The sequence below is a fragment of the Aotus nancymaae genome, unplaced genomic scaffold (assembly GCF_030222135.1).
Source record: "Aotus nancymaae isolate 86718 unplaced genomic scaffold, 86718_ANA_hifiasm-v0.15.2.pri h1tg000015l_0, whole genome shotgun sequence".
In the NCBI taxonomy this organism is placed as follows: Eukaryota; Metazoa; Chordata; class Mammalia; order Primates; family Aotidae; genus Aotus; species Aotus nancymaae.
The window spans coordinates 7,948,246-7,971,060 of record NW_026988426.1 but is presented as its reverse complement, the minus strand read 5'-3'; the positions used below and the strand labels follow the sequence as shown (position 1 = coordinate 7,971,060).

Genomic DNA, 22,815 nt, shown 5'->3' with positions numbered 1-22,815 from the left:
CTATTCCTCATTAACATCTTGTTCAATCTCAGTTTCCCAACTGTTAAAAAACAGAAACAAAAAACTAGTTGGTGGAATTGATATGATTTCCAACACTATTCACTTCAGCTTTGATTGCCTATAAATCCCACTTCTTGCCCAAGGTCACCCACAGCTGGTGGCCGGCAGAGGCAGGACTAGAGGTAATCCCGTCTCCTAGTTCAAGGCCTTTTCCACAAAGTTGTACCCGCACACAAAAGCCCAAGCCCCTTCCTTCTCTCTCCTCTCCCACTCCTCTCTCATTGCTATGCAACTCCTTTCTCATCTCCTTGCAGCCCATGCACAACCCCTCCCCACCCCGACAGCTCACACTGCAGGTAGTGCAGGAGAAGATAGCAATGGGGAAAGACAGTCAGGTACATTGAAGGGGTTACTTTGCCTGGGGAATCCTTTATCTGAAGTTGCCCTCAAAAGCGGGAATGAGTTGATTTGCATTTTCCCACTGAAGCATGCAGAGTAGCTGAGGAGTGTTTCTCGTTACCAAGTACCGTCTTCTCTGGTTTGCCCTGAGGCCTTCTCTGGGGCTGGAGCAGCTCTGAAAACACCTGTATGCTGCCCATTTAAATACATCCTTCAGACAAATCTTTTAGGGGTTTCAAAAAGGGAAAAACTAATGCTTTTCTGCCCCAGCATACATTATCCTTCCTGTGAACGCTGAAGGCAGAAATTAACTCTCTCCAAGCTGATTTCTAGTCTGTCTTTCCACGCAAAGCCTGCATTCCATGTTAACAGACTGGCAGTTAACAGCTTTCCCATTCCTTCCTGCCTGCCTTTCTTTCTTCATTCATTCAGTAAGTATGTACTGACATCCCTTCCATGCAAAAGCACTGTGTTGTCCCCATATATCCTCCAGAGACAACTTTGACAAGGACTCTGCTCTCAAACTGCTCACAGCCTGGCTCAAGTGAAAATGGGCCCAGATGTGCCCAAACATACCCAAATGTTACCTGAGACCTCACTGCATCTCAGGAATTGGCAATTTCAAGGCTTGTTTGAATCCACATTTCTCCCCATGACATCCGCAAACTCCTGGCCTTTTCTCTCTGCTGCTGCACCTGTGCCTGTTGCCTGTGATCCAGCGCCAGCACTTCGCAACTTTGGTAACTCTGTTGAAGAACTAAGGACAGCGGAGGGCAATTGCATCTCATGCCACATAGTCATTGGTTGTCTCGATTGCTCTCCACCTCATTCTCTGCTGGTTCCCAAAGTGCAGGCTCTCCAAAAGGTGACCCACTTCACTACGAACACTTTTCTGTGAAGTGTAAGCCCCACCTGCTCCGCCTCTTCCCACCCTGCTTCTCTCACAGTGTGCACATCCAACAGACCAACCTCCTTCCCTGGTATCTGAGAAACTTGGAAAATAAAGTTCTCACCATCCTTTTACTCAAATAACTGTAAGTGGAAGAGTGACAGAAGTCATAAGAGTATGCCTGCCCCCGGTAGGCAATTAATAAATATCTTAAATAAGCAGATCTGATGAAAAGAGGATGGGAAAAGGACTAGTGTGGTTCAGGGGAGGGAAAGATGGCTTTCATAAAGAACTCACAGAAAGAAACTTCTCCAAAAAGCAGAGCAGCTCATGAGCAGGCACCATCTCCCACCGCCTATACCTTCCTGATCCTTCTCTCCATCTGTTTTGTTTCCTCTTTTCTCCTTTTGAACATCTGCCCACATCTGTGTGAAAAAACTGAAAATGAAGGGATTTTGGAGGTCTGAACTCAGGAATCACACAATCCTAAAGGGTCTGGGCAAGTAGTAATTTTTGAGCTCATCTACCCTAATGCTTTTGTTTCATAAAGGAGTAAACAGACCTCTCCAAGGTTGTGCAGCATGTGAGTGGGGTTTTTTCCTCTTAATTTGAATGTATGATCAACATTTTAAAGTCAAGAAACTTAACATCAGAATACAGAAAAAAAAATCAAACATCTGCCGACACTGGGCTTGCATCCCTGGCCAGCAGCAGTGGGCTGGAGTGGGGTAGCTCTGTCTCCCGTATGCACAGTCCTCTTCAATCCCAGCTACCTCATACCCAGAGGGGCTCACTCATCTCCATCACAGTCATGGCCCCTATAGGCCTTTAAACTGTAACTCCTGTGTGTTAGTTCATTTTTTCATCACTGTAAAGGAATACCCAAGGCTGTTGGCTCAAAGTTCTGCATGCTGTGCAGGAAGCATGGCACCAACATCTGCTTCTGGTGAGGCCTCAGGAAGCTTCCAATCATGGCAGAAGGCAAAGTGGGGGGCAGATATGTCACATGTCTGGAACAGGAACAAGAAGCTGGGGGAGGTGCCACATTTTTAAACAATCAGCTCAGCTCTTGCATGAACTCAGCAAGAACTCACTCATCGCCAAGGGGATGATGCCAAGCCATTCGTTAGGGATCTACCGGCCATGGTCCAATATCTCCCACTAGGCTCTGCCTCCAACTACTGGGAATTACATTTCAACATGATATTTGGAGGGGACAGACATCCAGACCAAATTATCCTGCTCTAGAGCTGGTTTCCTAGTCCTGGCCAAAACAAGGAAACAACCAAAAAAAACCCACATTAAACCCTTTAGCACAACTAACCTCAGGCAGCTCTCTATGTGACTGGATTCTAGAAGTCCCCAAAACTTCAGAAATTCCCATCCCCTCCCCATCGAAAGCTAATAATAATAGTAATAAATAGCAGGCAAACAAACCAAAACAAAAAGCCTTTCCCACTGTCTGGCACTGCCTGAAATATCACTGTATCTTGGAGAAGTACTGGGATCCTCTAACATCTTGGATTTGAAAGTGGTAAAGAAGAAATGGCCCCAGGCACACACCATCATCTACTTTAACATTTTGACTGAGGATCATTTTTTGGGATAGGAACCTTCAGATATCTTCTGCAGACACACAGACACACACACACACACACACACACACACACTCCAAACACAACACAACACACACACACACCCCTCTCTTATTCTCTTTCTCTAAGTCATATACTCAACTTTATTGGAATCTGATTTAATAAACAAAAACAAAAATTTCTCCTTAAAGAAGAAAAGGAAGCAATTTTCACAAAACAAAAATACAGAGCAAATATACCTCTTTGAGGGTGAAAATATGACCGTTTCCTCCAGCAAGTGAGAGAGCATGAACCGAGAACACGAGATGCTGCAGTTTGCTGATGTGAGTGTGTGTGGACATTGAGAAGCAGGCGGTATATGAACACAGGCAGAGAGAAGAAAAGGAAAACTGTCATCGTAGCAAGGATCACTTCATTGTGCTATCAAGGTCACAGTTGAGTAAAGACCAAAATACTATTACCAAAATTTTAACAAGGATTCTTCCTTTCTCTTGATCCCATAGTGAGTTCCAGGAAATGGAGGGAAAGTGTATAATAAAGCATATTTCTTTTTAAATGGCATATAGCTGGCCTCTACTTGGATCCCGTCTTCTGGCATCATTTTAATTAGAAAAGGAGAGAAAAGTTTCCAACATCCCCCAACCCCCTTCCCTGTATCCTAACTGAGGGTTTTACAGAGAACTGGCAACCAACACGATTTTGACAGAGTGAACTTCTTTCTCTCATAAGCATTCCTCCAATCCCCAGATAATACCCCTCATTCCTCCCACATTAACTAACACACACAACTTTCCTCCTCCCACCCTCCGCAGCCCACACTTCTCTCCAAAACGTGTAACATAATTGTGAAGGCTAATTATCAAATAATACTTAAGCCTTTGGGAACAAGATAGGGGTTTCTACGAATGTTTTAAAAAGTCCCCAGGCTGCAATAGAAACGTGATTAACTGAAACAAAAATGCCTGCTGAAAACTTTCAAACCCAAAGTCAGTTTAAAAAATTTTTTTTTAATATATAGGTATATTACATGCCTGTGTCATAATTTATGTATACGTACATAGGTCAAATGTGTCTTTTTTAATATGTCACAGAAATTCTCTGTCATTCTAGAACAAGACCCTTAAAGAGAGAAATAATTTGAAGTCGATTCATCCTTTTGCTGACACATGGAGGTCCACCAAGGATTTCTCCCAGGGGAGGGGATCCCTCAGCTGGCTCTGATAGGAGGGAGGAGGAAGATGCCTCTAGTAAGAGGAAGGAGAAAGCAAATCTAGGCGATATAATTCTCCTCCTGGCCTCATGATGAGCAGATACGGTCTGACAGATGTAATCTTTATCATGGAATAAAACAGGCTCACAGCAGTGTGCCTCACACATGAATGTCACATTTTATGAATTGCCATATTGCTGCACTACACGCTGCAGTGAGCAGGGCTGGGCAGACCATGGGGTTGAGGTACTACTCGGCCTCTCCTTTCCCACAACCCCTCCCCCTCCACGCAGGGGCATTGGTTTTCTGCCTGCATCCGCAGAGAGGAAGAAACAGCGGCTGTGGATGCACCTGTGTGTATGGGCCAAGTCCTCAGCTGTAATGCATGGAGAAGTTAAATATAACACTGTGGCCGGTCAGATTTCAACTGTCCTGGGACCCTGAGCAGTTACAGAGCAGAAGGGGCTGGAGGGAGGGAGAGGAGGGGAGATTCAGAGAAAGCTGGCATAGTAACAACGCATGACCTATCATGCAAAGAGCCGCAGGGCAGAAATAAGGGCCCCTCACTCCTTCTGCAGTAGAAACCAAGCCCAGGATGCTTCTGTGCCCAGCAAGCCCTCTAATGGGAAAGAGAGCTCATCTACAAATCCTGAGTCGGAAAGCCAGAAAGGTCCATTCTGAGACTCTGTCCGTAGATGAGTGTTCTGAGGATTAGCTCTTGACTCAATACTGTGGAGGAAATGGTATTCAAAATCTCTAGGGACTCATTGTCTAATTAAACAGCAAGTCTTACTGGTTGCCTTTACCTCCCACCCCAATAAGACCTATTGCCTCACTCATGGGACTCGGTCATGAATGGGGAATTCTAAGCAAGAAGCAATCCGAATGGGAAAAAGATCCACTGGGGCTCTCCCTCACCCCCAAGTTATTGAGCTAGGCCTGAGTCAGCCAGAGTTAGGGCGAATGACCCCTTTTAATTTGCACTCTTTCCTATGATGTGATGCCATGCCATCCAAATTAGACACAGTTACTTCCAAGGTGTGTTCAGCATCATCATAGCCATGAAAAATAAAAATCACAATACATCTTCCCAGACCAATTTTCCTTTTGGTGACTAAAAGTGGGGCACTAAAAGTGATCCTTCTTATTAGGAAGCTAGCAGAAACGTAAACCAGAAAATTCAAATCGATTTTTAAGATGAAACATTAGTCTTTGAAGAAATTATAAGTTTCCAGGGACTATTTTGACCTCAACCCCATTACCATCCTGAAAACGAATTTACTCCCTTCCATCACAAGGGATTCTTTGATTAAAAAAAAAAAAAAAAAAAAAAGGGTTTTTGTATGTGGTAGGCCTAAATAGTGATCCCTAAAGATATTTAGGTCCTAATCCCCAGAACCTGTGAATCTTGCTTTATATGGCAAAAAGGATTTTGCCGGTGTGACTAAAGATTTTTAGATGGTATATGTTTACCGCAGCACTATTCACAATAGCAGAGACATGGAATAAACCCAGCTGCCTATCAATGGTGGATTGGATAAAGAAAACGTGGTACACATACACCATGGAATACTATGCAGCCATGAAAAAAGATGCAATCACATCTTTTGCAGCAGCATGGATGCCACTAGAGGCCATTATGCTGAGAGAACGCAGAAACAGAAAATCGAATACAGCATGTTCTTACTAACATGTGACAGCTAAACACTGGGCACATAGGGACACAAAGATGGCAACAGTAGACAGTTAGGGCTCCAGAAGAAGGGAGGGAAGGAGCTGGAGAAAGGTTCAAAAAACTACTACCCATCAGGTACTACGTTTACTACTTGAGTGACAGGATCATTAGAAACCCAAACCTCAGCATCACACAATATGCCCATGTAACAAACCTGCACATGAACTCTTGAATCTAAAAAAAAAATAAATTTAAAAAAATTGAGATGTCGAGATGAGAGATTATCCTGGATTATCTAGATAGACTTTACACATAATTAAGTATTCTTATAAGGGAAATACAGGTGGAGTTTTGACTACAGAAAGGAGGTGAGGCGGTGATGTAGGCAGAGATTGGAGTGATACAATTTGAAGATGGAAGAAGAGGCCTAAGCAAAGACATACAGATGGCCACTGGAAGCTGAAAAGGGCAAGAAAACAAGTCCTATTCCCAGAATCTCAGAGGGAACTCTGCCAACACTTTGATTCCAGCTAGCCCAGGAAAACCCATTTCGGACTTCTGACCTGTAAGAAAAGAAATCTGTATTGTTTTAAGCCACTAAATTTGTGGTAATTCATTATAGCAGCAACAGAAAACTAATATACTTCAGAAATAAGAGTACAGGCCACTGAGATCAGCAACTTACACTATTATTACAGATAGTTTTACTTTGAACCACAAAGAACATAGGATGTTTGGAGATAATTATTTTATCTTCTCTCCCTTAAAAAGTATTCCATTAAGCCACAAAGCATGTTTTCTTCTGACTGCCTTCCAGACATTTTCTCATATCATTTCCCCTGCCTAGAAAGCCATCCTCATCCTCACTACTTTAGGTATTATGGTAAAACCAATAAATAAAATCTCCCTCAATTGAGATGCTTGATGAGAGTTAGATTTTCTGTTCCTAATAAGTTTTACTAATTAGAAAATGCAAAGAAAAGATTTCTAATCCCATAGATTTTTAGACTGTATGATCTCAGGGGCACCAAACTGTCTATTCTAGTGTCCTGCTGTTGTACTGTAAATGCATACTGTTCATTGGGGATTTCAGTTCTGCTTCTCTAGTGGCCCCTAATAAAATGAAAATAACATTTAAAAACCACTGTCAATCATTACTCAAAATTATAAATCAGTTTTAAAATGGGCATACATTTGCCCAGATCTCTGATGAATTATCAAAAAAGTGAAACAATTGGAACTTACATTAAAGAGTTAACTGGAAGACAGGCAAAGAGGATCCAATATACCACTAGTAAGAGACCCTGAAGAAGAAAACAAGAGAAGAGAGGACCCTCAGGGAAACAAAGCATTGAAAGACAGTATTGAAAATAATAGTTCAAAAAGTTTCTCTGATACCAAAAAAAAAAAAGTGATTTGAACTGTAAAGAATATACCATGTACCTGGGAACATTGACCCAGAATGACCAAAACCAAGACATAGTCTAGAAAAATTATCGTATTTAAATGAAAAAGAAAAAGTTCTTTGGATATCCAGGCAAACAGAGCATATATCTGATAAGGAAAAATAAATTATCCTCAACTTTTTTGACAGCAATTCATTATGCCAGAAGACATTAGAGTAGTATATTTAAGACATTCAAAGAGAGAAAATGTGAACTAAGGATTTTATATCCAGAAAATCAGAAACAGCTAATAACCCGCAAAGATTCTGAGAATACTGTTCCCATGAACTCCTTCTAAGAAATCTACTAAAGAACAAGTCTTAGCTGGGAATTGCTGGTAAATATTAGCTATATAGTTACCTATAGATAAAAAATTAGGAGTTAAAAGAGAGGCTCTAGTATGTAATACCTGTACTATTCAAAATGAAAATATAGTACACTTATAAAAATGGGGAAATGATTAGCATATGGAAGAAAAGTTTTATCTGCTTTCAGTAATAAAAATGCCTGTTATAGTACTAGTACTATTATTCTGAGAATATTGTACATGTAAAGTAGAAAAAAAGCAAACACTAATTATGGGATATTCTATCATCCCCTATTGTTTTTAAAAACTGTGCCTTCAAAGATTTTAAGGTGAGACAAAGGAGCTACTAAGGTAATATAGATGATGTTGAGTAAACACCATGCAGGTTCAAATCTGAATTGGAAGTATCAGTACAACCTCATAAAGTATTTGTGCAATTCCAGCTCTTTTGATTAAAGGGACCCAGAAACAAAGGCCAATCCAACAGTGAGTTTCTCTACATTGAATTTGGTCTTCAAATGACATTTCCCATTGAGCTAAACCAGGATTTCTTGGACAAATGGCTGATTTCAAGTCTGAGGCAGGGTGTGTCCACAATGAGCTTAGAAGATGTTGACATGAAGCTAGGAGGACACTGTCAAAAACTATGAGGGTCATGTCAAATGAAGTCATAAAGTACCTTGAAGAGGTTACCATTGGTCAAAGACTTGAGCTTTGCAATAGATTGCAACCCATCAAATATATATAAACCCAATAGTTCATAATAACATGCATATATATATATATATATATATACACAAACATATATATACACATATTTAAATTGGTCGTCTTCTGGAGAAATGATGATCCAGTTTGTTATTTTAAAACTAGGCAAGTAAAAGGAAATAAATATTTATTCTACTTATTCTATATGAATTGTAGTACTGGGTAACAAAATAGTAGATGAAAGGAAGAGTCTTTTTATAACAATATCTCAGATAATAAATTAAAACAAAATACAGGATTTAATTTTGCTATTTTTACATCTTTCTACTCCCAATGAATGAATGAATGTAGACATTGAGCATCTACCTCAACTAATAACGGAAAAGAGTAAAAACCAGACATTATATACCTTCTGATGAAGACACAAGACCCAAAACCACTTATACTCTTGTTAAGGTATCCAACCTGTGTCAGATCAGACCTCTTGACCCAGGTCTCAATTTGCAGGAAATACCGAAGCATGTTGAACTGCACCATGAATGAGCAGTCAAAAATCTAGACTGCAGGAAACTTGACAAGTCAAATATCCCAGGTTTGTCAACAAATTTAAATTATAAGAAAGAGAAAGAGGTGGAGTAGAAAACCATAGAGTAAAAGAGACCTGGAAATCACATCAAGTTAAAATATATATATATATATATATATATATATATATATATATATATGTACATATATATATGGGCAAGACTAAACTATACAGTTTAGGGATGCATACTTGAATAATCCAATCATACATAAATGCAAGAAAGTAGGCCAACTGCTGACTGCCACGGCGAGGGTGAGCCTCATGGGTCCCCTCCTGGGCTCCAGTGTGATTGGCCAGAAGACTTTCTACTTTTTCTTCTCCCCTAGCCTGCCAGAAAGCAACATGCCCACAGTCCCGAGCCCACTGACCTGGGGACCAGTGTGGCTGCCATAGCTGTGGACAGTGGGCATGTGGTAGCCAGCCCTGCCAAGAAAAACCAGGCTAGGCAAGGCGGGCCTGGAACATTGCCCTCCTTACCACTGAGCACTGAGCAGAGCAGTTGTTTCGCGTCCAGAGAAACATGGCCACAGCCCTGCTCAGACTCACACCTGCAACATGGCCGTGGGCTTTGGTGAGATTTGGAAGAAGCACCTCAGCGGAGAATTTGGGAAACCGTATTTTATAAAGCTCATGTCATTTGTTGCAGTAGAAAGCAAGCATTATACTCTTTATCCTCTCCCACACCAAATCTTCACCTGGACCCAGATATGTAACATAAGAGATGTGAAGGATGTCATTCCAAGACAGGATCCATATCATGGACCCCATCAAGCTCATGGGCTCTGCTTTAGTGTTCAAAGACCTGTTCGACCTCTGCCCAGTTTGGAAAACATTTATAAAGAGCTGTTTATAGACATAGATGGTTTTGTTCATTCTAACCATGAAGATTTATCTGGGTGGGCCAAACAAGATATTCTACTCAAAGCTGTCCTCACTGTTTCAGCTCATCAAGCCAATTTTCATAAGAAGAGAGGCTGGGAGCAATTTGCTAATACAGCTGTGTCCTGACTAAACCAGAAGGCCAATGGCTGTGTCTTCTAGCTCTGGGGTTCTTATGCTCAGAACAGGGCAGTGCCATGAATAGGAATTGGCACCATGCACTGCAAACGGCTCATTTCTCCCTGTTGTCAGTGTACAGAGGGTTCTTTGGATGTAGACACTTTTCTAAGACCAGTGAGCTGCTACAGAAGTCAGGCAAGAAGCCTATTGACTGGAAGGAGCTGTGATCTTCAGCTGGGAGGTAGTCTCTCCATTAACCATTACTGAGAAGCTGCTGTTAAAGTATTTGTCAGGTATGAAATCGAATTGAAAATTTCCCCATTAATCTTAAGTATTCGGCATAGGGGTCAAAAGCTTCTGTAAAGCAGCCATGAAACAGGCTGCCCAGAATAGCAGCTTTATCCAGCCAGACACAGCAAAGGCTAGCCCTTGACCAAATGACTTTCTCTGCAACACGGCTTTGGCCTAAAATACGCAAGTTTCTCAGAAGACAGGTGAGGTCAAATACTCACTTGGCTCTCTTTACCTCCCTTACCAGTATGGCTAAAGTGGGGAGATATGCACCTTTAGGTACAGCCATAGTTCGGTGCCTGCTGCTCCTTGGTTTTGCCTGGTTAGACTTTCATTTACAAGGTATTGGGGCACATTTGCTTAGAAAGGCCCCCTTTTCCCAGCCCAGCAGGCATTCTAGTCTCTGCCAGGTACACTGCCCCCTTGATCTTTCAAGGAGCCCTCAGACCCCTCCCTGAAGGAAGCATGAGGATGTTATGTAAGCTTCTAGAAATCCAGCCCCAAAATTAGGGTTCAATTTCCTGATCGTAATAGAGGTGAAAATTTCTAAGGGACATTTGGTGTGAACCTGAACAGATAGACAGGGGCCGAGAGAAGCGAGCTGGGTCTTGTTGTTATTCTTTGGGTGTTTTGTGAAATACACAGTGAAATTTAAACAAGGAAGAGGAAAACAGGGAATTTTTTTTTAATGGGTGGGGATGATTTTCTCCTAGAGTTGTCCTGAGTTCAGGTTTCTAAGTCAGCACAAGCTGCCAAATGCTGATTTTCATGAATTGAAATCACTTTGGGATATTTTTTCTGTAGCACTGAAAAGTTCTAGTTTTCAAAAAATACTTATGCAGATATATTTTTTTCCCAATCCTTTTTTTAAGAGACAATCTTTATGGGTCTGCCCCTCCATCCTCAATCTTGTTAGCAATGCCATTTTTTGCTTTTAGCTGGGTTAGAGTTACCCAGTTGCACAGGGTTTGGTAATAAAAGACTGTTAAAGTAGAAAAAAAGTGATTATTATAAAAGTCAAGATAATGGTTACTTTCAGAGGGAAGAAGGGATTGTGTTGGACTGGGATATGAAAAGGGGTTACACAGGTAGCCAGCAATTCTATTTCTTGATGCAGGTGGTAGTTAACAATGGTATTCACTGTGTAATTCAATAAGCTAAATGTTTGTTTTGTTTGGTTTTCTATATCTGGGTTTAATTTTACAACAGAAATATTTTCTTGAAAAAAGTTACTGTAATGGTTAGGTACTTGTTCTTCATCTTCAGATTAACTATTTGGTCTTGATGAATAAGAAGCTCTCCCCAAAACAAGGGCTAAGTCTCCTTTGACTTCTGAAAGAACTAGAACATAATAATCAGTGCTGAGTCATGACCAGTGAATTAAGCCCACAGGAAAGTTCATGCAACTGGTGTTGAATGAATCTATGAATTAGTTGACAGATAAGGCAAACACCCCATAGTCAAGATCATTCTGCCTACTTCTACAAGATGCTGCTCCCTGGCTAGAAAATTCCAAGAATTCTTCATTACCTGCAGGGAAATCTTGTGTTCCTCAGTTTCACAATCCAGCCTTTTTTCCATAAATCAGCATCAACCAACCTTTCCAATCTTACCTTAGCTACTTTCTCAAACACTCCACTTTAGCCAAACAGGTCTACTTTCAGATTTCTGTTTCCTTTGCCATTTCTAGATCCTGTGTCATTTCTCCTATACCCCATGCCTTCTCTGGTAGGTTTTCCTCCTCCTTTCTATGCACATAAACCCTACTCATCCTTTAAGGCTGATTCTCTTTCAGGGCTTAAAGGAGATTGAAGAGGCTGGGCACAGTGGCTCACACCTGTAATCCAGCACTTTGGGAGGCCAAGGTGGGCAAATCACAAGGTCAGCAGTTCAAGACCAGCCTGGCCAAACATGGTGGAACCCCATCTCCACTAAAAAAAAAAATATGAAAATGAGCCAGGCTCAGTGGCTCACACCTAGTCCCAGCTACTTGGGAGGGTGAGGCAGGAGAATCACTGGAATCCAGGAGGCCAAGTTTGCAGTGAGCCGAGATCGCGCCACTGCACTCCAGCCTGGGCAACAGACCAAGATTCCGTCTCAAAAAAAAAAAAAAAAAGGGAAACTAATAAATTTCTCCCTTTCTTACTAAAGTCAGCCTTTATTATCTACCATATCAAACTTTGTTTCCTTTAAACTTCAACAATGCCTGTTACCACTATTGGGCACTTAGTTCTTGCTCGCACTGCTATTGTGAGAGAATATTTTATCTTCATTTGTTTGGAGTATGCAAATATACTTTATATTTTTTAAGTCTGGAGCTGTGACTGATACTTTTTCTGAAATTACTATAGAAAGACTACAACGACATTTTGTGCATAGGAAGATGACTAGAAGGCTAGAAGATGATTTTTTTTGACACTTAGAGGTGGCTCAGGCTGAGCACGTTTAATTATTCTCACTGGCAGAATTGAAAACTACTTGACAGATTCCATAATCAATAAGTCAGAGATTCAGATCATCAAAAAGGGGGATTGTCACCTACCCCAAGGCCACAGATAGATAGGATCCTGGGTCCCAGACTGAGGCTGGGAGGTGGAGCCCTGTGAAAGGCAGCTTTGACAGGTGGTGTCTGTTGGACACCAGCTTCTGGGCTGGGCCTGCTCTCTTCTCAGGTTCTGGACAGGGTGTGAGGGCAGAGAGCTGGCTCCAGAGAATACCAGAGGAACCTGAGTTGGGGCCAGGCTTGCTGAGGGCCTCACTTATAGTTTTTGGAGGGAAATTCCCACCAGCCTTGGCCCTTGCCACCAAAGTTCCGCATGCAGTGGATAATCCGCAGCTGCTGCTCCTTGGTAGAGGTGATGTTCACATCATTTGGGATGTGGACCTAACGGACATTGCGGCCTGTCATAAAGAGGTCATCCAGCTTGTCCTCATGCCACCAACGGTCCCTGTAGGTGACTTTGGCCAGGCACATGTTCATGAAAGCACTGACTTGACTATGCGTTCACGGGCCACGCTCTCATCCCACAGGTCCACTATGGTTACCTGGACCTGGAGGCCCTGCAGTAGGATGATCAGGCTATTCTCAGAGACAGTCTGCTCTTTCACTGAGTGGCTCACCGCCATTCTTCCACACCGGCTGCCTGCTTGCACACAGCACTCCTTCCACCTTCCCCATCTGGGTCGCCGCCGTAGCTAGCGGGCGCCTGGCCGGATTGCCTCCCACAGGCTGCAGCAGGACAGAGACACCATGCCAGTGACCAGGCCGCTCTGTGCTCCGGGAGCCTTTTTTTTTTTTTCAGTATATAGAAAATTTAATTTGGGATCACTTAAAATATTTCAATATTAAGAAGCTTAGGGAGTATTCAGTGGGTACTGATAGACATAGGGCAGATACGTTTCTGTTCGATGGAGACAGAATTATGGGTTCCCGCTTTGACCCCAAAAATCACTGCAAGGGCTCTCTAGTCAACTATGGGCAGGTACAGATATTGAGCCTCTGCAGACTGAGATGCTGAAATAAAAAAATAAGACACTGGGTATGAACGGAAGAATATTACTGATAAACTTCCTTTCAGTCATGGTTTTGTCTACAGCTGGGCCTATCAGCAGGTCACACACTTAAATTTTGAAACCTCAAGCAAAAATTTCAAGAGTCTCACTTAATATACAAAAAAATCTATAAAGTATATTTTTTAAAGTATTAAAAAATTTTTGAAATGGAGTTTTGCTCTGCCACCCAGGCTGGAGTGCAGAGGCACGATCTCAGCTCATTGCAACCTCCATCTCTTTGGTTCAAAGGATTCTCTTCCCTCAGCCTCCAGAGTAGCTGGGATTACAGGCACCTACCACCGGACCTGGCTAATTTTGTATTTTTAGTAGAGACAGGGTTTCACCATGCTAGCCAGGCTGGTCTTGAACTCCTGACCTCAGGTGATCTGCCCCCCTTGGCCGCCCAAAGTGTTGGGATTACATGCATGAGCCCAGATGCCTGGCCCCCTCTCTACATACTCAAAAAAAAAAAAAAAAAAAAAAAAAACACTCCGTACATAATCACTTCTGACAAGTTTGGGGCCGAGCACGACTAGCTGGGTGAGAGTTCTTTTTGGCCTAAAATCTGGGTCCTAGTAATTACCATGAAAAATCTGGGCCCTATCTCTGTTATAAAAGTGCTATCTGCCTAAAGCAGAAAGGGTTAGGTCCCTGAACTGTGTCAATGGTCCCAGGGAGCTGAGCTCAAAGAGACCCCCTGTGCTGGTCGGAACAGCAGGCCAGCCAAGCAGCACCATGTTCTGGTTTTCTCCCTCAGTGAACCACAGTCCCACTCTCCTTTTGAAGGAATGACTCTAATGAGAAGTCTGCAAAGACCAAACAGATTGGAAAGGATAAAGGAAAGGAAGTCCGAGGGCTGAGCTGTCGGCAAAATAAATAAGCAGTATTAGAGATGGGACGAATGGGAACCTGCGGAGCCAACAAACTTCCTGTCCCTCATGCTGGTATGTCCCCACCAGGAAAGCTGAGAAAGAAGAGAAAGGCTCCCATGTGGACAGGATGATGCCCGTGTTATGGGAACTGCTCTAGCTGCTTTCACACAACTGTCATTTCATTCAATCCTCTCCTGAAACTCTCGAGGAATGGGTTATTGTCTCTGTTTTACTAATAATGCCAACCAAGATTCTGGGTGAAGGTCACATACCCAGTCAGTGTCAGAGCCAGGACTCCAACCGTGTTTATTTTCTTCCAAAGCTCTGCTCGCTATACGAGTGAAAACAGAACCATCGCACGTTTCAGCTGAAAAGTCACCTAATCACCATCCCCATTTCACAGATAAAGAAACTGAGTCCAGAAAGGAGAAGCAACTTGCCCAAAGTCACATGATGAACTTGTGACAGGTCTTCAGCTGCATCCCAGGCCTCTGGTTTCCACATAGGAGCTCCTGTCACTTATATACACCAGAACTCTGCAAGGAAGACACACTCGAATGGGGGCATTAGAGGAGAGTTGAACAAAGGAACCATTTAAAGGTGAGGGCACATTGAAGGAAGCAATAAAGGATGGTGAGGCATCGAGGTGCAGCAGCATCCATGGGTCCACGATCACGCAGTGCCCGAAGGGACAAAGTCGGGGCTCTAAGCCCAGAGAGCACTCTAGCTGGGGCTGTAGCTATAGCTGAAGGGGAGCTCTGAATCTAGGTAGAGAAAGCCACTGCCAGCCCACAGCCTGGCAGGGAGGGAATAAATACACGGACCTCTCCCTCTCCTTGTGCCCATAGTGTCTTACTGGTGCCTCTCATCGGCTGAACCCATTGAAAGCCAGAAGGTGAGGGATTCCCAGGATGCAGTTTCCAGGGGCCCAGAGCAAGATGGAGAAAAGAGAAGAGAATGCCTGCAGTGGTAAATAAAGACTTTGAGGCACACCGCTAGGCAGGGATGCTTCTCTGAACTTCAGTCCTTGGGAAGAGCCTGGCCTCAGTAGGTCAGAGACAACAAAAACAACAAAAGTCTCACATCCCGGTCAACGTGAGGCCAAGAAGGCTTTGCTTTAGGTAATAAAGCGTTTCTCACAGCATAGAGCTGGATTGCTCACTGCCCACTGCAGAGGTATTATCCTAATCCGGTCAACCTGTCTGTGATGAAAGCAGGCAGAAGCCCAGCTCCAATCACCTCGGCATCAAAGGCATCGCTCGGGGACTCTTCTGCTTTGGAACCCAGGTCAGCGCTGGTGTTTGAGGGGAGAGTCACTGGTGTTTCCGGTGTGTGTCCGTATTTGAGAAGTAAAAATAGGAGGAGAAAGCAAGAGGGCCATCGCGTCTCTGCAACAGCATACTTGCCTTTTACCAGTTCTTAGAAGTGAAGGCCACTTTTAAAAGAAAGAAAATCCCTACACAAAGGCAGTTTAGGCATCCTGGTAAGGCACAGCCCTGCTGTCTGTGCCCTTGGCACAGATATCCTCACTTTGGGTGCACACACACACACACACACACACACACACACACCCCAAGTGGTCAGCTCTCTCAGGCCCATCCCAGCTTTCCGTGCCTGCTTGAAGTTTCAACCTCAACTTCCACTGAGCCCCGCTCCTCTCGCAGATTTGGTCATATTTCCTATTTAGTTTAAATCAACAGTCTGATTTTATCAACAATAATGCTTTATGGAGGTTTATTTCTTCAAACAGACCACGCTCCTCTTTGCTATAAAGTTAATTTTATGTTCTTTGTTCACTTTCCTAATCTGCAAATTACATCCTCCTGTTCCCTGATTACCTACTATTGGAAAAACAGCCCTTTTTTTGCTTCCAGTTTGAATATGCTCTGCCTTATCTTGATGGCCCTAATTTCTCTCCCACCCCTGGCCCCTAGAGGAAGCCAAGCCGTGAGGACTGGTGGGGTACAGTGCCAGCACTGACACAGCCTGGCCACGGGGCCAGGTCTGCTCATCTCGCTCCCCTCCGGACTTTTTTCCTTTTTTTCTCTTTTCTTAAGCCCAGTGTGGGAAGAGGCTCCGTTGCAGCAGGGAGAATTAGAAATTCTGGGACCCACTCCATGCATTCACAAAGTCCTAGTGGGAAGATGGAGAACTTCTTCTGACACTCAGGGAAGCAAGGACAAACGCCTGGGAAGGTGACGTTGGCTGATAGCGCATGAAAAATGAGTGACTCTTTTGTTGGGAAGTGCAGCCCTGAGGGGGAGGGGCCGCAAAAGGCAGCAAAGGCACCGGGAACGGGGAGCGGGGGAAATAAACACAGTCCTTACAAGATCTGGAATTTGAAGAGGACAGGGGTGAGATGACTAGGCTGTCAGGAATAGCAAAGAGAATTAAGCCTGCCTGTAACTGCAGAGAGAGAAGGGAGGAAGGCAAATACGGAAGAAGAAGGAAATTGACCAAACAAAACTTAAAAGATAGAGTTGAGAGGAATCTAAACAAGCCATCTGCTTTACAGATGGGGGCAGTGGGATCCTAAGACAAGTCCCCCAAGTTCTAACAACAGCAAAGGAGTAATCCTATTGATGACAATGATAATGGCAACTGATAGTTGCTTACTGTTGCTTCCCGGATCAGTCCGTCTGTTACTGCAGGTTTGCAAATGCCCATGTTTATTTCTAGCTCTAGGCTTCTAGGTCCTCCTTAACAGTAGAAGCTCATGTTTATTGCAGGTGTGTGACAGCCACTGTTTAAATACTTTACATGTTGTATTGCATTTAATTCTCCTCCCCGCTACACACACACACACACACACAAAATCCAGGAGGTAAGTATTGTTATCATCTTGATTTTACAAGTGGGGAAACTGAGACCCACAGAGGTTGATAACTTGACCAGCGTCATGAGCAGCCACAAGTCACATTGGGTCTGTCTCCCCAGCTCACACTCAAAAACTATTAGTAGGATGAATAGGTGACTATAAACTGATGTATTATTCATACAATCCTGCTCCAGAGCTAGTTCCATTGCTCTGATTTTCTGGGGGACACTGCACTCTGTGCAAAATCCCTCCAGAATTCTCTGTTTCTGGGGCAGAGTCTCCTGAGTCCCTGGGCCAGACCGGGGGGTAGGTAACTCTGTAAATGGCCGAATGGTAAACAGTTTAGGCTTTGCAGACCACATACCAGCTCTGCCATGTATCTTTGTTTCTGTTTTTGGCTTATTTCAATCCTTTGAAAGTGTAAAAATCATTCTTAGCTTGAGAGCTCCCTCTTACTCCTGTTCTTGGCCTCAAAACCTTGGAGTCAGATTTCCCTCTCCCACCACCTATCCATCCAATCATAAAGTTCTTTGGATTTGGGGTATCTCTCAAAATGCCCTTTAAATCTTCAGTCCTAAACTAGGACCCCACTCTCTCATGCATGCTCTGGTCACCAAAATGGTCTCCCCTACTCCCTAGAGAAGCCCATATGTCTCGACTGGATTTGTTTTCCCAAACAATGCTTTGCACAGATAATTTCCATGATAAAACATCCTCAAATCTAAGCCCCTTAGTCTGCATTAAGGACCAATCCCCCAGAACACACAGACTCCCACACAGATATCTAGTCCTTAATAATCATATATAGAATCATACTAACATTTAATACGCTAACATCACACTAACAGCAATAATCATACTAACATTTAGTGAGTGTTAATATGAGCTAGCCACTCTGACAGATGTATGGATCACTTAAGCCTTACCAGAACCCTGAGATAGGCATGATTACAACCCCATTTTACAGAGGCCCAGAGAGGCACAGAGAGATGAAGTGACATATACTAGTTTAGGCAGTGAACTGGTAAACCAGGCACTGAATGGTGGCCATCAGACTCCAGAGGCCATTCCCTAAATCTCCACCCTCCGTGGCCTTTAACAATGTCTCCCCATCTGCCCTTCCAGAACCTCAACCACAGTCCCTCTGAGAAACATCCTCAAAGGGACCACATCTCAACTCTTGTCCTGGAAAAGATGCTGATGTGTGAACTTGGAGCACCATAAATGGAGCAGGCATGCCCCTCCGTTCAAACAGCAGACCCCATCAGATGTCCCCAGCACCAGGCTGCCAGCCAACAAGAGGGCAGCTCCACACAGCTGCATTGCAAAGCAGCAGACCAGCAGGGCGAGCTACTAACATGTGGACGCCACCACCCCACAATTTGCTTAAAAGCCACACTGTGTTTCCTGGACAATGGCTGCAGGCCAAAACACACACATTCCAGTGTTTACGACCGTAAGGTAAGCATTCTTTTAATGGCTCTCTCCCTGTTCCTTCACTCTCGCTTGTGTTGTGTTTTGCTCGTTCCCACTCCTCAATTTTTTTCCTTTCTTAGCTCAGCTCTGCTCTCTGCCTCCCTTGCTTCCAGAACCTCCTGCTTCAAAGCTTCCTTGTCTCTACCTCCTGCCTGGCTTTTCTGCAGCTTCCTCATTGTAGTAGTTTTCCCCTCCTTTCTGGGTCTTGGTCAGCTTTTCTCTAATGACTAGACTTCCCTTCCTCCTGTCTTCCTGTTTGCTTAAGGAAGCCTCCCTCCCCTCCCTTCAGCTGTGCCTTCTTCCCACTTCCGCCAGCCTGCCAGCCTCTCTGCTTCCCAGCAGCCTCTTCCCAGTGCCCTTTTCTTTCTCTCTGGACACCTGGTCATCCTTGCCCCACTCTCCCCTGCCCACACCCTTCACCGTTCACCTCTGTTCTTTGTCCCTTTTCTTCTCTCTCTCCTCCTCCCTTCCCTCCCTCCTCTTGGGTCCCCTCCTGGTTTCCATCTCCCCATCACCCCTCCCCTTATCTTTGTTTTCCTTCCTTCTGGCTGCTGATAGAGTGGGAGTAGTTGCAGGCTGTGTCCCTGATTTCACATGCAGACCAGGAGCCAGCCTGTCAATCTAACAATCAAATTGCACGGAAAGGGAGGTCTCCGTGCCTACATGCAGTTTGCCCCTAAATGGAGCTGAGCTAGAAGGCTTCAGAGCAAAGCCACCACGCGTCCCAGGCATCCGGTTGTGCAGGCAGGATAGAGAAAGGACTTACTGTTACTTTTTTCCCACTGATCTTATGTAAGTCAAGGCCAAAGACCAGGGCTGAGACGTGTCATTTGTAGGTTGCTGTCTTGGGGTGGGGCCTCCATGACCATCCATGCCTCCTGCCAACAACACACAAAACACACACACTCACACACATTTTCTTATTCACTTTCCTTCAGAGCAAAGGCCCTGTAACTTTTCAGATGAAGTGTGCAAAACTCCCACACTGCAAAATAAAAACAATGAAGGGAACAAGAGCCGCCGCTACCACAGAAGGAGATGTTGCTGCAGGGGAAAGGGCTGCCTCCATCCCCTCTACTTCTGCCCATCAGTTCTTTTCAACTTCAGTTGCTCCCTGTTTCCCTGACTGAGCCCCCATTCAAGCCGAGCTAATGCCTTTCCTTAGAGGACAGCGCCATCTAGCAGGTGAAATGCCAAACCCATAGTCAAGAGCCGAGAAGAAAACCTTCCCAGCTCCAGGCTCCCTAGCTCCCAACTTCTCTTTTTAAGTGTCCGCCAGTCAAACCCCAACAAGTCTGAAATAAGGTGATTTGACTCTTCAGCCTTGGAGATTTAAGTGTCTTCCAATCACCCCTATTTCTCCAGTGCCTGATTTTGTTTCCATTTGTGGCCTTAGTTCCTAGAAAAAGCTAGAAAGTTCCAGGTGAGCCAACAGGCTGTCTGATGCTTGGGACCTCAGGTGACCTTTTCCAAAGCAAAACAAAATAAATTCCCCAAAGATATCTAGAGGATGGCCTAGGCCCCATCTGAAGTTATGCAGCAATCCTTATTCCTCTTTCCTTTGGTAAAGACCCTATCTCCAAATATGACCAAATTCTGAGGTTGTGCGGCTTTATGACTTCAACAGCAGATTTTAGAACACAGTTCAGCCCATAACAGATAGCAGATGGTTTTCCTTTCCCTTGCAAACTCTGATCAGCTGCTAGTGACTGCTCAGACCCCTTGCCAAAGACAGTGAGAAGGATTCTAAGATCAAATCCACATGGGGCAGGAAAGAGTGCTGTGAATGATTGTCCATGTCTGCTGCAGGCAGTGTGGGGTGGCAGCAGGATGGTCCCGTCCCTGCCCTTGCTGGAGTATGGCATGTGCAAAACAGACCCTGCCTCTCAGGAGCAGGGAACATCTGTCAGTACTAGATATCTCGACATACCAAAAACATCCCAAGGCCACACTTCTGAAAGAAGGCCCAGGGCCATTGTATAGTCCTCTCAAGCCCTTCATTTTACAGATGAGGCAAACCGAGCTCCAGGGAGCTTGTGTCTGCCTATGATCCCTCAACCCCTTTGTGGCAATACCAAGACTAGACACTAGCTTCATATCTCCTTCATATTTGCTTTTTTTCAGGATCTCTAGTTGTTCCTGGTAACATCAAATCAAGACAGAAACTCTTGTATTGCCCATGTAAGATTCCCCAAGTCCCTCACTGTACAGACCCAAGAAGGAAGCATGTGAAATGAGCTAAGGTAAAAGTTGAAAGTCCTGGTTGAAGTCTGTGGTCAACTCCACTGTTGCTTGTATCTCTAGGCATTAAAGGGTTCTGAAGCTGCATTTAGGCCTTTCCAGAGAGAACACTGTCATCCATTAGTAATAGCTGCCATTCTTATGGGCACAGGATTGGACAGCGGAAAGATGAATATTATATATTTGTTGGGTTAGTTCATCTCCGCAGTCCCTTCTTGTTCTAAGATTTTGTAATAAGAGCCTTGAGCAGGAGTCATAGGTTTCCTTCTTGAACTTAAATGAGAAAACTAGGTTAAGGGACATGCTGTGATGTTCTGGATGTCCAAACACATATGTGACCTGCTCCAAGGGCTGTTAGAGAAGGCCTGTCCTTTGCAACTTTATGACCCAGAAGGACTGAATCCCCATTACATACGATCCAGTTTCAGTCCCACTGAAGTTCTCACTGGTATTTCTCCGTGCGCACATTTTGCCGTGATGTCAGCTAGTGTGACTCAGGCTCTCTGGATAGTGGCTGAACCTTGGCAACTTCCATTTACTTGATGCAAGTCACAGGCAAGCTGTGCTTATTAAAGAGTTATCCCTCAGCCATTGCAGGCGAGGGGATATGCGAAGTTTAGCTGGCTCACAGGCCCCAGAAAAGGTCAGCTACAAGAAAAGAGCTACCATTTCGCAGAGGCTGTCCAGCATGCCGCAACCTTGTGTGTGTCTGGCTCATGAGGCAGCTCAGGAAGAGATACTTTGAGAAGTTGAAGACATTTGCCTCTTAACTCCATATAGAGGCAAAGACACGGGTTCAGGTTATTTTGCTCCAACTCAGCTTGAAATCTCCAACTCCCTTCTACTCATCCCTCTTGGCCGGTTTGCCTGAACTGGCTTCTAGGGAAGATTTGAGGTAGGTGTTTATCACCTGGAGGAAAAAGCTCCATGTGAATGACTATGAAAGAATGGGAGAACTGGGTAAGAGCCCGCTCTAGAGATGATCATATCTAGGTTCAAATCTCAGCCCTGCTGCTTTCTGGCTATGTGACCTCAGACAACTTACTTAACTCCTCTAAACCTCAGTATTCCCATCAGAAAAGTAGAGAGAATAACAGTACCTTCCTCATATTTGTAAGAGTAACTTGCTGGGCGCGGTAGCTCACACCTGTGATCCCAGCACTTTGGGAGGCCGAGGCAGGCGAATCATGAGGTCAGGAGTTCAATATGAGCCTGGCCAACATGGTGAAACCCTGTCTCTACTAAAAATATAAAAATGAGCTGGGCATGGTGGCAGGTGCCTGTAATCCCAGCTACTCGTGAGGCTGAGGCAGGAGAATCACTTGAACCCAGGAGGCAGAGGTTGCAGTGAGCCGAAACCGTGCTATTGCACTCCAGCCTGGGTAACTGAGCAAGACTCTTGTCTCAAAAAAAAAAAAAAAAAAAAAAAAAAATAGTTAAATGAGATCATAGTTACTGCTGCTATTATTGGTATTATTAATTCAACAGACAATTAGGGTGCACCTACTCTGAACAGGTTGGAGTACAAAGAAACTGTTCTTTACTTCACAGAGTTCATGGTCAATTCCAATTTTAGCTGTATGCCAAGTGCCAAATCAGATACTTGTTCACAATACAAGGAAGGAAGGATTAGTTCAAGCTGGGGATCAAGAGAAGTTTCTTTACAGAGTCCGTAATATTTGAACCTTGAAGGAGGAATAAGGTTTTGCCACAAGTCTTCAAGGAATCAGCATATACAAAGAGGTGCAAAGC

The 22,815-nt window shown here is 44.0% G+C and overlaps 2 pseudogenes; one reads left to right on the top strand and one right to left on the bottom strand.

Annotated features, from left to right (window-relative positions):
- The first annotated feature begins 9,075 nt into the window (after window positions 1-9,075).
- On the top strand, window positions 9,076-10,040 carry LOC105723125 (uracil-DNA glycosylase-like; annotated as a pseudogene).
- Window positions 10,041-12,859: 2,819 nt separating this feature from the next.
- Window positions 12,860-13,230, bottom strand: LOC105723152 (U7 snRNA-associated Sm-like protein LSm10; annotated as a pseudogene).
- Window positions 13,231-22,815: the final 9,585 nt, after the last annotated feature.